At 45.0% G+C, this 13914-nt stretch overlaps 1 non-coding gene across 1 annotated transcript; it reads right to left on the reverse strand.

Annotated features, from left to right (window-relative positions):
• Positions 1–625: 625 nt before the first annotated feature.
• On the reverse strand, positions 626–733 carry LOC130978708 (small nucleolar RNA R71). The gene has a single exon (XR_009086326.1). It is a non-coding gene; the product is annotated as a small nucleolar RNA R71 (small nucleolar RNA).
• Between the last annotated feature and the right edge of the window lie 13181 nt (positions 734–13914).

Raw genomic sequence — 13914 nt, forward strand, 5'->3', positions numbered from 1 at the left:
TCACTCTTATTCCTTTCTTCTACTAACATAAAAGAATCTCTCTACTGTGGTAAAGAGGATCCCTATTATTATTTTCTGTTCCCTTCTTTTTCATATGAGCAGGAGCAAGGACAAGAATATTCTTGTTGAAGCAGATCCTGAACCTGAAAGGACTCTGAAGAGGAAACTAAGAGAAGCTAAATTACAACAGTCCAAAGACAACCTTACAGAAATTTTCGAAAAGGAAGAGGAGATGGCAGCTGAAAATAATAGTGCAAGGAGGATGCTTGGTGATTACACTACACCTACTTCCAAGTTTGATGGAAGAAGCATCTCAATTCCTACCATTGGAGCAAAAAATTTTGAGCTGAAACCTCAACTAGTTGCTATACTGCAACCGAACTGAAAGTTCCATGGACTTCCATCAGAAGATCTCTACTAGTTTTTAACTGAGTTCTTGCAGATTTGTGAGACTGTTAAGGCTAATGGAGTAGATCCTGAAGTCTACAGGCTCATGCTTTTCCCTTTTGCTGTAAGAGACAGAGCTAGAATATGGTTGGACTCACAACCTAAAGATAGCCTGGATTCTTGGGATAAGCTGGTTGCGGCCTTTTTGGCTAAGTTCTTTCCTCCTCAAAAGCTGAGCAAGCTTAGAGTGGATGTTCAGACCTTCAAACAAAAAGATGGTGAATCCCTCTATGAAGCTTGGGAAAGATACAAGCAGATGACCAAAAGATGTCCTTCTGACATGCTTTCAGAGTGGACCATTCTGAATATATTATATTATGGTCTGTCTGAGCTCTCTAAGATGTCACTAGACCATTTTGCAGGTGGATCCATTCACCTAAGAAAATGCTTACAGAAGCTCAAGAACTTATTGACATGGTTACAAATAACCAGTTCATGTACACTTCTAAGAGGAATTTCGTGAATAATGGAACACCTCAGAGAAAAAGAGTTCTTGAAATTGATGCTCTGAATGCCATATTGGCTCAGAACAAAATGTTGACTCAGTAAGTCAACATGATTTCTCAAAGTCTGAATGGATGGCAAAATGCATCCAATAGTACTAAAGAGGCATCTTCTGAAGAAGAAGCCTATGATCCTGAGAACCCTACAATAGCAGAGGTAAATTATATGGGTGAACCTTATGGAAACACCTATAATTCATCATGGAGAAATCATCCAAATTTCTCATGGAAGGATCAACAAAAGCCTCAACAAGGCTTTAATAATGGTGGAAGAAATAGGCTCAGCAATAGCAAGCCTTATCCGTTATCTTCTAAGCAACTGACAGAGAATTCTGAGCAGAGCATCTCTAACTTAGCAAACTTAGTCTCTGATCTGTCTAAGGCCCCTTTAAGTTTCATGAGTGAAACAAGGTCCTCTATTAGAAATCTGGAGGCACAAGTGGGCCAGCTGAGTAAGAAAATTACTGAAACTCCTCGTAGTAGTCTCCCAAGCAACACTGAAGAGAATCCAAAAAGAGAGTGCAAGGTCATTGACATAATCAACATGGCCGAACCTAGAGAGAAATGAGAGGACGTGAATCCCAACGTGGAAGACCTCCTGAGACGTCTCTCAAGCATGAAGGAGTTCCCTATTGAGGACCCAAAGGAATCTAAAGGTCATATAGAAACCATAGAGATCCCATTAAATCTCCTTCTGCCATTCATGAGCTCTGAAGACTATTCTTCCTCTGAAGAGGATGAAGATGTAACTGGAGAGCAAGTTACTCAATATCTAGGAGCCATCATGAAGCTGAATGCCAAATTGTTTGGTAATGAGACTTGGGAATGTGAACCTCCCTTGCTCATTAATGAACTAGATACATGGGTTCAGCAAACGTTACCTCAAAAGAAACAAGATCCTGGCAAATTCTTAATACCCTGTACCATAGGCACCATGACCTTTGAGAAGGCTTTGTGTGACCTAGGGTCAGGCATAAATCTTATGCCACTCTTTATAATGGAGAAGCTGGGGATCATTGAGGTACAGCCTGCCATATTCTCATTGCGAATGGCAGACAAGTCAGTAAGACAAGCTTATGGATTGGTAGAGGATGTGTTGGTAAAGGTTGAAGGCCTTTACATCCCTGCTAATTTCATAATCTTAGACACTAGAAAGGAGGAGGATGAATGCATCATCCTTGGAAGACCTTTCCTAGCCACAACAGGAGCTGTGATAGATGTTAACAAATGTCTTAAGGCTATGAATAATTCCATGAATCCTTCACCTTTTTTAAATGAAAAATGTTCCTGATTCAAAAGAACAAGAAGTACATGAGTTTCGAATTTATCATTGAAATTAGTTTAATTATATTGATGTGGTGACAATACTTTTTGTTTTCTGAATGAATGCTTGAACAGTGCATATTTTTTATCTTGTTGTTTATGAATGTTAAAATTGTTGGCTCTTGAAAGAAAGATGAACAAAGAGAAATGTTATTGATAATCTGAAAAATCATGAAATTGATTCTTGAAGTAAGAAAAAGCAGTGAAAAAGCAAAAGCTTGCGAAAAAAATATATAAAAGAAAAAGAAAAAGCAAACAGAAAAAGTCAATAGCCCTTAAAACCAAAAGGCAAGGATAAAAAAAAAAGGGGATCCAAGGCTTTGAGCATCAATGGATAGGAGGGCCCAAGGAAATAAAATCCAGGCCTAAGCGGCTAAATCAAGCTGTCCCTAATCATGTGCTTGTGGCATGCAGGTCCAAGTGAAAAGCTTGAAACTGAGTGGTTAAATTCGTGATCCAAAGCAAAAAGAGTGTGCTTAAGAACTCTGGACACCTCTAATTGGGGACTTTAGCAAAGCTGAGTCACAATCTGAAGAGGTTCACCCAGTTATGTGTCTGTGGCATTTATGTATCCGGTGGTAATACTGGAAAACAAAGTGCTTAGGGCCACGGCCAAGACTCATAAAAGTAGCTGTGTTCAAGAATCAACAAACTTAACTAGGAGAATCAATAAAACTATCTAAAATTCTAAGTTCCTAAAGATGCCAATCATTCTAAACTTCAATGGATAAAGTGAGATGCCAAAACTGTTCAGAAGCAAAAAGCTACAAGTCCCGCTCATCTAATTAGAACTAATATTCATTGATATTTTGGGATTCATAGTATATTCTCTTCTTTTTATCCTATTTGATTTTCAGTTGCTTGGGGACAAGCAACAATTTAAATTTTGTGTTGTGATAAGCGGATAATTTATACGCTTTTTTGGCACTATTTTAGGTAGTTTTTAGTAGGATCTAGCTACTTTTAGGGATGTTTTCATTAGTTTTTATGCTAAATTCACATTTCTAGACTTTACTATGAGTTTGTGTATTTTTCTGTGATTTCAGGTATTTTCTGGCTGAAATTGAGAGCCTTAGCAAAACTCTGATAAGAAGGCTGACAAAGGACTGCTGATGCTGTTGGATTCTGACCTCCGTGCACTCGAAATGGATTTTCTGGAGCTAAATAACTCCAAATAGCGCACTCTTAACGGCGTTGGAAAGTAGACATCCAGAGCTTTCCAGAAATATATAATAGTCCATACTTTATTCAAGATTAGATGACAGAAATCGGCGCTCAACGCCAGTTTTACGCTGCATTCTGGAGTCAAACGCCAGAAACACGTCACGAACCAGAGTTGAACGCCAAAAACACGTTACAACTTGGCGTTCAACTCCAAGAGAAGCTTCTGCACGTGTAAAGTTCAAGCTCAGCCGAAGCACACACCAAGTGGGCCCCGGAAGTGGATTTATGCATCAATTACTTATCTATGTAAACCCTAGTAGCTAGTTTAGTATAAATAGAACTTTTAACTATTGTACTAGGTGTCTAGTCTTTGACCATTCGGTCTTTTTGACCACATCTTTGGTCCATTTCCATTATTTTGAAATTCACATCATATTATGGGGGCTGGCCATTCGGCCATTGATACGTAAAAATGAGATTTCACGTACAACCGGCAAGTATACCGGATCGTATCAAGTAATAAGACTCACTAGGAGTGAGATCGATCCCACGAGGATTGGTAGATTAAGCAACTTTAGTTAAATGGTAAGTTTAGTCAAGCAGATATAGTTTTGATTTTATGAGCAATGTGACTTTTGAACATAATTACAGGAATTTAAATGGCAATTAAGAACAAGAATATAGAAATAAAATGAAAGTAAATAACTGAAACTTAAATTGCAAGAAACTTAAATAACATCAAAGATAAATGGCAAGGAATTAAAGGGTGCAGAAATTTAAAGAACATAAGAGTAAAGAGCAAGAATTGAAAGAACAAAATGTAGATGACAAGAATAATAAATTGACAGAATGTAAAAAGGGAATTGGGTTATGGGTAATCAAACAACTAGAAGTAAAAGAAATAAGAATTGATGATGGAGAGGATCATTAGGGATCAGAGATGCTAGTTTTCATGAATTGATGTTAGTCAAATCCTTCTCAATCATGGGTATAGATCCATGGCAAGTGGGTAATTGAATCCCAATCTCTTGGTGATTCAATTTCTCTCAACATAACCAATTGCCACTCTCGTGATCTAATTGTTCATGAGAAGAGATGAAGCTCAAATCTAATCCAGCCACACAAATCCCATAATCTCAACCAAGGAGAGTTACATCTCACATACTAACTGTTCCGAGGGTTACCTGAAACGTGTAGCTCGGTCTTCTGGCAAGGCCCGAGGTGGGGGGTCTGTGACCCGAGCTGGTTGTGCTGAACGGCGGGGGGTTGTACCTGCAATGACACTCCGATGCTTAAGTTAGCATGGGTCCAAGCAGATATCAAGTAGAATTAGAGTATGAGTTATACCTGGGTGCTCCAGTGTATTTATAGTAGTTGGCTGCGATCATCCCTGGATAAGATATTCTTATCTTATCTTATCTTTTGGGAGATTCATCTCTATCTTTGCGGAACCGCCTTTCCCAGGCCCTTTCGGCCTTTAGGTTTTGGGCTTAGTTCCTTCTGATGGGCCTTTCTTTGGCCTGTTTGTCCGAGGTCCGACCTCGAACGTGGGCCTTAGGTCGAGGTCGGGCCTTCTATCAGCTTGACCGAGTTTGGAGAGCTCGGTCAGGGTATGAACAGTGCCCCTGCCCGAGTTCGTCTTTTTTCGGAAGGTCGAGCTCGGGCATAGTAGTTTTTTCAAAATTTGAAAACGGTCGTTTCAGCATTTATTGCTTGTTACCGTTTCTTCCTCGATTTCCGTGCGGCGCTCTGTGGAGGCTTTATTTATTTGCCCCTTTCTTCATTTTTCTTTGTTTATTCATCACTTCTTTTCGAGCATCTTCTCTTCTTTCTCTCTGTTCTTCGTCTTCCATTTTGTGCGTTTTTTCAGAGTTCTTTTCTGCGCCGCCGTTTTTCCTTTCGTCGGAGCTCGTCGCTTTCTTCTTTTCCAGGTTTGCTTTTTTCGCTTTTATTCTTCGTACGCTTCTTTTTTCTGATATCTTCTATGCCCGGGTTGCCCCGAAAAGAGGCGCCGCTATTGCTTTGTATGTGTGTGTGGGGGGACTTTTCTCCGATCCATTTTTGTTATTCGAGTTGCTGCCTTCTTGTTTGTAAAAGAACTTTGCTTTCTTTTGTTTTTGTTGAATTTGGTTTTTCTGCCTTTGTGTGATTTTTGTCTTGCTGTTGTATTCTTTCTTTGTAGGCAAGATTTTTTATGTCTCGAAAGGTGTTTCAAGCAATGTCGACCAAGATTCTGAGTGGTCTAGGTTGGGTAGATCCTGCTCCTTTAAGGGTCCCGTCTGTTGTAGATTCTGAGTATCTGATTAGGTTCCGTAGGGAGTGTAGTATTTGTGAGAACAGGGAGTCTGAGCGGGATTACGAGTTAGCAGCCCCGGAGTCCGAGGAGAGGGTATGTTTTCCGCCGTTAGAGAGTTCCGAGAAACTTTTCTTCTATGCTTATGATTGTTTCTTCTCCAAGCTAGGTGTCCGTCTTCCTTTCACCGACCTGGAATCCGAGGTCCTTTGGTCTTGTAACCTTGCCCCTACACAACTCCATCCGAACTCTTGGGCGTTTTTAAAGCTTTTCCAACTTTTGTGTCAGATTTTAGGCGTCTCCCCTTCTGTTTCTCTTTTCTTATCTGTTTGTACTGACGAAGCCGGGGTCGGGTGCTGGGAAGGTGTCCTGGGTTTCGTTTAGGGCTAACCAGGGTAGGAAATTTTGCACTTTGTATGATGAGTCGTTTCACGATTTCAAAAACTATTACTTCAAAGTCCGGGCTGTTGGAGATGTCCGACCTTTTTTCTTAGATGAGAGTGGGGAGCCTTCGTTTCCTCTTTGTTGGCAAGAGAGTGTGGTGTCGGTTAAGTACACTTTCGAGAGTCTAGATGAGGTGGAACAGGCTTTCGTTGGTGTGTTGAGCAGTCTATGGGGTCGGGCACCTTACTTGGATACGAAGAAAATGTTGGGAGATCCAAGCCTTCTCCGTTCCGAGTTAGGTAGCTCCCGACCTCTTTTGAGATTTCATTTTCATATTTTGACTTTGTTTTGATCTTTCTGTTTGATAACCTCTTTGTTTCGTTTCTGCAGAGATGTCTTCTCAGGCTGATTCTATGAAGTTTCTCCGTCGAGCGAAGAAATCTGCGGCATCTCGGAATATCGAGGCTGAAGCTTCTCCCCGACCTTCTCCGCAGAAGACTACACTTGGTGTTCAGACTCGGTCGAAGACCATTCCGGTCCCTCAGTTCCGAGCTATAACTCAGGATCCTCCGACCTCCGGACCCGGTCAGCTTTCCCCGACCTCGACCTCGGGTCCTCCCCCTAAGAAACAGAAGACTTCCCGAGAGCCTGCTGGTTTCAATGACAAGGATTTCGATGCTCTCGGTTGGGTTGAGCAGCACATTCTTCCTCAGACTTTTATTTCTACTGATGATGCGTCCATGGAGCATCACTTTCAGTATATGGCGCGGAGTTGTGTTCGGATGGCTAGCCTTCATGCCGCCATTGCTCGGGAGTTTAAGAAAGCTCCCCTTGGGGCGACCAGCTCCCGACTTGAGAAGGCCCGGTCCGAGCTTGATAAGGTTAGTCAGCTGAAGGATGCTAGGATTGCCGAGCTGGAGGAGTCTTTGGAGGAAGAGAAGACTAGGGCTACCGCGGCTGTGGCGGTGGCGAAGACGTCTGAGGAGATGGCGAGGGTGGCGACGGAGAACTATACCAAGCTGTATGCTGAGCTTGTGGAGACGAAGGAGAAGCTGCAATCTGCTCGGGATGACTTTTATGAGCTGGAAGATAATGTGGCCAAGGGTATGGATGCTATGTTTGTGAATTTGAGGGATCAGGTCCGGGTTCTTGCTCCCGAATTGGATCTCAGTTTGTTCAGTACGGATAACATGGTTGTGGAGGGGAAGATTGTTCCTGCCCCTGTTGAGGATGAGGTTCCGATGTCTGACCCCAAGGCTCCGGTGTCCGACCCCGAGGCTCCGGTCGTGAACCCGACTTCACCTTTGGCCGAGGATAGAGTTGGTATGGAGGTTCCAAGCGATGGTGCTGTTCCTGCAGTCCGATATCCATGTTTCAGCCAGGTGTTGATGCGGAGTCTGGAAAGGGCCTTGATCCTCTGTAATTTTTGTACTTTTTGTGCTTTTGCCCGACCTGTGGGCTTTTGTTTTTGGATGTTTTCTGCAAACATTTTGGACCTGTTCTGCTATTTTAGCTACTCTTGTAGCTTATTATGCCATGCTTTGTGTTTCGATTGTCTCGTTCCGCTTTTATGCTTTTAGTTGTTCTCGGGTAACAACTTTTTAGCTAGCGTTTTGACTTCTCGCTTTTGCTTTTTAGTTGTTTTGGGTAACAACTTTTTAGCTAGTGCCTTGACTTTCTCGCTTTTTGCTTTTAGTTGTTTTTGGGTAACAACCTTTTAGCTAGCGCCTTGACTTTCTCGCTTTTTGCTTTTTAGTTGTTTTTGGGTAACAACTTTTTAGCTAGCGCCTTGACTTTCTCGCTTTTTGCTTTTTAGTTGTTTTTGGGTAACAACTTTTTAGCTAGCGCCTTGACTTTCTCGCTTTTTGCTTTTTAGTTGTTTTTGGGTAACAACTTTTTAGCTAGCGCCTTGACTTTCTCGCTTTTTGCTTTTTAGTTGTTTTTGGGTAACAACTTTTTAGCTAGCGCCTTGACTTTCTCGTAGTCCTGGTTCTTTGCCCGCTTCTTTCTTGGGTCCGAGTTTATTCTCGGACATCGGGATCCTTGAGTACCCCTTTGGTCAGGTCCGACTTCGTTGTTTGGTCGGCCTTTTTTAAGTTATTTTTGTAACTTCTTTTCTATTTGGCTTTTTGAGCCATTTCAGAGTTACTTTTATAACTTCTCACATTAATTTGAACCTCGTCGCTTCATCTTTGCCGACCTCGTATGGCCTTTGGCAAATGATTTTTTGCGTTTTGCCGAGCATAAATTAATGCGCCTTGGTGGGGTACTTTTTAGGATATGCTTTATAACGAGAAAGAGAAAATAAAGAAATTTGATTAGTACTAAAAAGAAGAATATGTACAAAGTGTTTACCCTTTTGACTAGGCCGGGTGTCCTACTTAACCGGGGTCTCATTAAAAAACCCTCGTGGGGAAAAAGAGTACACCTCGGGTTAAGTTTTTCTAGCTGTAGTATCGTCTTAGGTTACAGGCGTGCCAGGTTCTGGGCAGCTCATTGCCTTCTAGGTCGGATATCTTGTAGTAGCCTGTCCCTAAAACTTCTGTTACTTTGTAGGGCCCCTTCCAATTGCGGCTAGCTTTCCTTCTCCCGATTTTTGTGTTCCGATGTCGTTTCGGATTAAAATCAGGTCGTGAGTGGAGAAGCTTCGTTTTATCACCTTTTGGTTATATCTGAGGGCCGTTCGTCGTTTTAAGACTTCTTCTCTGATTCGGGCTCTTTCTCGGACCTCGGGTAGGAGGTCGAGTTCTTCCCTTTGTGCCTGAGGGTTGCCTCCTTCGTTGTAGAAGATGGTTCTGGGTGATCCTTCGTCTATTTCGACGGGAATCATTGCCTCCATTCCGTAGGCTAGTCGGAATGGGGATTCTCCTGTTGTAGAGTGCGGGGTTGTCCGATATGCCCATAATACCTGGGGGAGTTCATCGGCCCATGCCCGTTTGGCCTCTTGGAGTCTTCGTTTTAACCCGGCCAAGATGACTTTATTTGCGGCCTCTGCTTGTCCATTGGCTTGCGGGTGTTCGACCGATGTGAACTGCTGTTTGATTTTTAGCTCGGCCACCAAGTTCTGAAAACTTGTGTCTGTGAACTGTGTTCCATTGTCTGTTGTGATGGAGTAGGGGACTCCGAACCTCGTGACAATGTTTTTGTATAGGAATTTACGGCTTTTCTGAGCCGTAATAGTGGCTAAGGGTTCAGCCTCGATCCACTTTGTGAAGTAGTCGACCCCTACTATGAGGTACTTGACTTGCCCCGGTCCTTGTGGGAATGGGCCGAGTAGGTCGAGTCCCCACTTTGCGAAGGGCCATGGTGCGGTGATGCTTATGAGGTCTTCGGGCGGTGCTTTGTGAAAATTGGCGTGTTTTGGCAGGGGGGCATATTTTCACAAACTCTGCCGCGTCTCTTTGCAAGGTCGGCCAGTAGAACCCGGCTCTGACTATTTTCTTGGACAGGGCCCGGGCTCCGAGATGGTTCCCACACATGCCTTTGTGGACTTCTTCGAGGACGCTCTTTGTTTCTGTGGTCGGGACGCACCTCAGGAGGGGGTTTGAGAATCCTCTTCTGTATAATACGTCGTGGATTAACGTGTAGTTCTGGGCGTCCTTTGTAAGCCTTTTAGCTTCTTTTCTTTCGGCGGGGAGAGTTCCCGACTTCAGATAGTTGAGTATGGGGGTTATCCATCCTTGTTGTTGCCCGGATATATTAGTATTTCTTCCTCCCTTAACACGGAGGGGGATTGTAGAGTTTCTTGGAGGAGACTTCTGTTGTTCCCTCCGGGCTTGGTGCTAGCAAGTTTTGAGAGGGCGTCTGCCCGGGCATTTTGCTCCCGGGGTATGTGCTGGATTTGTATTTCCGGGAAGTGTCGTAATTGCGCCTGTGTTTGGTCTAGGTATTTTTTCATAGTAGGGTCTTTGGCCTGGTAGCTTCCATTTACTTGTGATGTGACGACCTGGGAGTCGCTGAAGATCGTGATCCTCTTTGCTCTGACCTCTTCGGCTAGTTTTAGTCCCGCTAGTAGGGCTTCGTATTCGGCTTGGTTATTTGAGGCCTGGAACTCGAATTTTAGGGATAGCTCAATCCGTGTTCCTTGATCGCTTTCGAGTATAACACCGGCCCCGCTTCCTGTTTTGTTTGAGGATCCGTCGACATACAGATTCCATGAGAGTGGGGTTCCCGGGGTCTCAGTGTATTCTGCGACGAAGTCGGCTAGGTATTGAGATTTTATGGCAGTCCGGGCTTCATAGTGGAGGTCGAACTCGGACAATTCCACTGCCCATTGTAGGATTCGTCCTGCCATGTCTGTCTTTTGTAGGATGTGTCTCATGGGTTGGTTTGTCCGGACTTTGATGGTGTGGGCTTGAAAGTAGGGGCGGAGTCTCCGAGCTGTGAACACTAGTGCATAGGCGAATTTCTCTATTTTCTGATAGTTTAATTCGGCCCCTTGTAGTGCTTTGCTTACGAAGTATATGGGGTGTTGCCCCTCCTCATTTTCTCGTATTAGTGCCGAGGCGACTGCCCGATGTCCGACCGACAGGTATAGTACGAGCTCTTCCCCTTTTAGAGGTCGGGTTAAGATTGGTGGCTGCCCGAGGAATTCCTTGAATTCTTGGAAGGCCTTTTCGCATTCCGGGGTCCAAGAGAAGGGTTTCCCTTTCTTTAGGAGTGAGTAGAGAGGGAGTGATCTTATCGCTGATCCTGCCAAGAATCTTGATAGGGCGGCTAGTCTCCCATTTAGTTGTTGTACTTCTTTGACACACGTCGGGCTTTTCATATTGAGTATTGCTTGGCATTTGTCCGGGTTTGCTTCGATGCCTCTCTGAGTCAGCATGAAGCCTAAGAACTTCCCGGCTTCTGCGGCGAAGGTGCACTTTGTCGGGTTAAGTCTCATGTTGTGTTTCCGGAGGGTGTCGAAGATACTGCTGAGGTCGGCGACCAAGTTTCTGTCTTCTTGTGTCTTTACTAGCATGTCGTCGACGTACACCTCTAGCTGTAGCCGATGTGTTCTGAGAACATTTTGTTCATTAGCCTCTGGTAGGTTGCCCCTGCGTTCTTCAGCCCGAAGGGCATTACTACGTAGCAGTAGTTTGCCCTTGGGGTTATGAACGAGGTCTTTTCTTGGTCGGGTCCATACATCGGGATTTGATTGTATCCCGAGTATGCATCCATGAAGGAGAGGTATCTGTAGCCCGAAGCGGCATCGACTAAGGCGTCGATGTTCGGTAGTGGATATGGATCTTTGGGGCAGGCTTTGTTGAGATCCGTGTAGTCGACGCACATCCTCCATTTTCCATTGGGCTTCTTCACTAGGACCACGTTTGCGAGCCATAGGGGGTACTTTACTTCCCTAATGAACCCTGCATCTAGTAGTGCTTGCACTTGTTCTTCTATTGCTTGCATGCGTTCGGGCCCGAGCTTCCTGCGTCTTTGTTGGACAGGTCGGGATCCGGGTATACTGATAGCTTATGGCACATCAGGTCGGGGCTTATGCCTGGTATATCGGAGGCTTTCCAGGCGAAGAGGTCGGAATTCTCCCTTAAGAGGGTTGTGAGTTCCTCCTTTAGGCCTGCTTCGAGGTTTGCCCCTATGTTTGTTACTTTCTCGGGTGTGTTCCCGATCTGGATCTTTTCGGTCTCTCCTTCTGGTTGTGGCCGAAGATCTTCTCGGGCTTGGACTCGCCCGAGTTCTATTGTGTTGACCTCTTTCCCTTTTAGGCTCAGGCTTTCGTTGTAGCATCGTCGTGCTAGTTTTTGGTCGCCTTTTAGGGTAGCGATTCCCTTTGCGGTAGGGAACTTCATACAGAGGTGTGGGGTCGAGATTATAGCCGCTAGTCTGTTTAGGGTTGGTCGTCCGATGAGGGCATTGTATGCTGAAGTGACGTCGACTACAATGTAGTCGATGCTTAGTGTTTTGGTTTGCTCGCCTTTTCCAAAGGTAGTGTGTAATGAGATGTATCCCAAGGGGCGGATCGGGGTATCTCCTAGTCCAAACAGGTCAGTGGGATAGGCTTTTAGCTCTTTTTCTTCGAGTCCGAGCTTGTCGAAGGCTGCTTTGAACAGGATATCTGCTGAGCTTCCTTGGTCGATCAGGGTTCGATGTAAGTTGGCGTTGGCTAGGATGATGGTGATCACCATAGGGTCGTCGTGTCCGGGTATTATTCCAAGAGCATCTTCTCGGGTAAATGAGATAGTAGGTAACTCGGGTAAGGGGCTGTCTTCTCGGACATGGTAGACTTCTTTGAGGTGTCTCTTCCGTGAGGATTTGGATGTCCCTCCCCCTGCGAAACCTCCGTTTATCATGTGTATGTGCCTTTCAGGAGTTCGCGGGGTTCGTGTTTGCTCGGCCCGATCTTCGTTATCTCCCCGTCTTCTCTTTCTGGTTTCTTCTCCTTTCTCAGCTATGTATCTGTCGAGTTTTCCCTCTCTGGCTAGCTTTTCTATAACATTCTTTAAGTCGTGGCAGTCGTTAGTAGAGTGGCCGTAGAGTCTGTGATATTCGCAGTACTCGGACCGATCTCTTCCTGCTCTCTTGTGCTTCAGAGGTTTGGGTGGTGGGATCTTCTCGGTGTGGCATACTTCTCTGTAGACGTCTACCAGGGAGACTCGGAGGGGAGTGTAGCTGTGGTATTTTCGTGGCTTGTCCGAGTTGGATTCTTCTTTCTTTTTCTGTTCCCGATCTCGATCTCGGGGCGGGTAGGTTGACTCCTTCCTGGAAGAGTCTTTCAGCTGGGAGGTTTCTTCCATGTTGATATACTTTCCTGCCCGTTCTTGTACTTCGTATAAGGAGGTCGGGTATCTTTTGGATAGGGATTGGCTAAACGGTCCTTCTTTTAGGCCGTTGCTAGTCCCATGATGGCTGCTTCCGTGGGCAAGTGTTGTATGTCCAGGCAGGCCTTGTTGAATCGCTCCATGTACTCTCTGAGAGTTTCTTGGTTGCCTTGTTTGATCCCGAGTAGGCTGGGGGCATGTTTGCCTTGTCCTTTTGAATAGAGAACCTTGTTAAGAATTTTTGGTCAGGTCTTCAAAGCTGGAGATTGATCCTGGTGGCAGGTTGTCGAACCACTTCATGGCTGACTTAGTGAGAGTGGTGGGGAAGGCTTTGCATCGAATCGCGTCGGAGGCGTCGACTAAGTACATTCTGCTTCTGAAATTGCTGAGGTGATGACTTGGATCGGTGGTGCCGTCGTAGAGGTCCATATCTGGTGGTTTGAAGTTTCGCGGTACCTTCTCTTTCATGATCTCTTGTGTGAAGGGATCATGGTTGCTTTCGGGAGTGGTGCCGTGTTCCGTCCGATCTTTTAGGTTGGCCTCTATCTTCCGCAGTTTTTCTTCCAATTCTCTGCGTTTGCGAGCTTCCCTTCTCAGATCCTGTTCAGTTTCCTTCTGCTTCTTTACGTCCTCTTCGAGTTGTCTCAGCCGGCTTTGTTGTGCCCGAACTGTTTCCAGAATCTCCGAACTTTTTTCTCTTTCGGGATTTTGTGGATCTTTGTCTGGGGGTGATGTCTTTGGGCGATTCTGTTTGTTTCCTCCTGGAGTGCGTGGTGATAGAGGGCTGTCCGGCCGTTCTCCGGTGTCAACTTCCTCTTCTTGTTCTGATGTAGCGTGGTTATTGTTGGGAGGGTCGTCCGCCATGGTAAAGGGATGACTTCCAGGTCCCCGGCAACGGCGCCAATGTTCCGAGGGTTACCTGAAACGTGTAGCTCGGTCTTCTGGCAAGGCCCGAGGTGGGGGGTCTGTGACCCGAGCTGGTTGTGCTGAACGGCGGGGGGTTGTACCTGCAATGACACTCCGATGCTTAAGTTAGCAT

This window comes from Arachis stenosperma, chromosome 4 (genome assembly GCF_014773155.1).
Source record: "Arachis stenosperma cultivar V10309 chromosome 4, arast.V10309.gnm1.PFL2, whole genome shotgun sequence".
Lineage (NCBI taxonomy): Eukaryota > Viridiplantae > Streptophyta > Magnoliopsida > Fabales > Fabaceae > Arachis > Arachis stenosperma.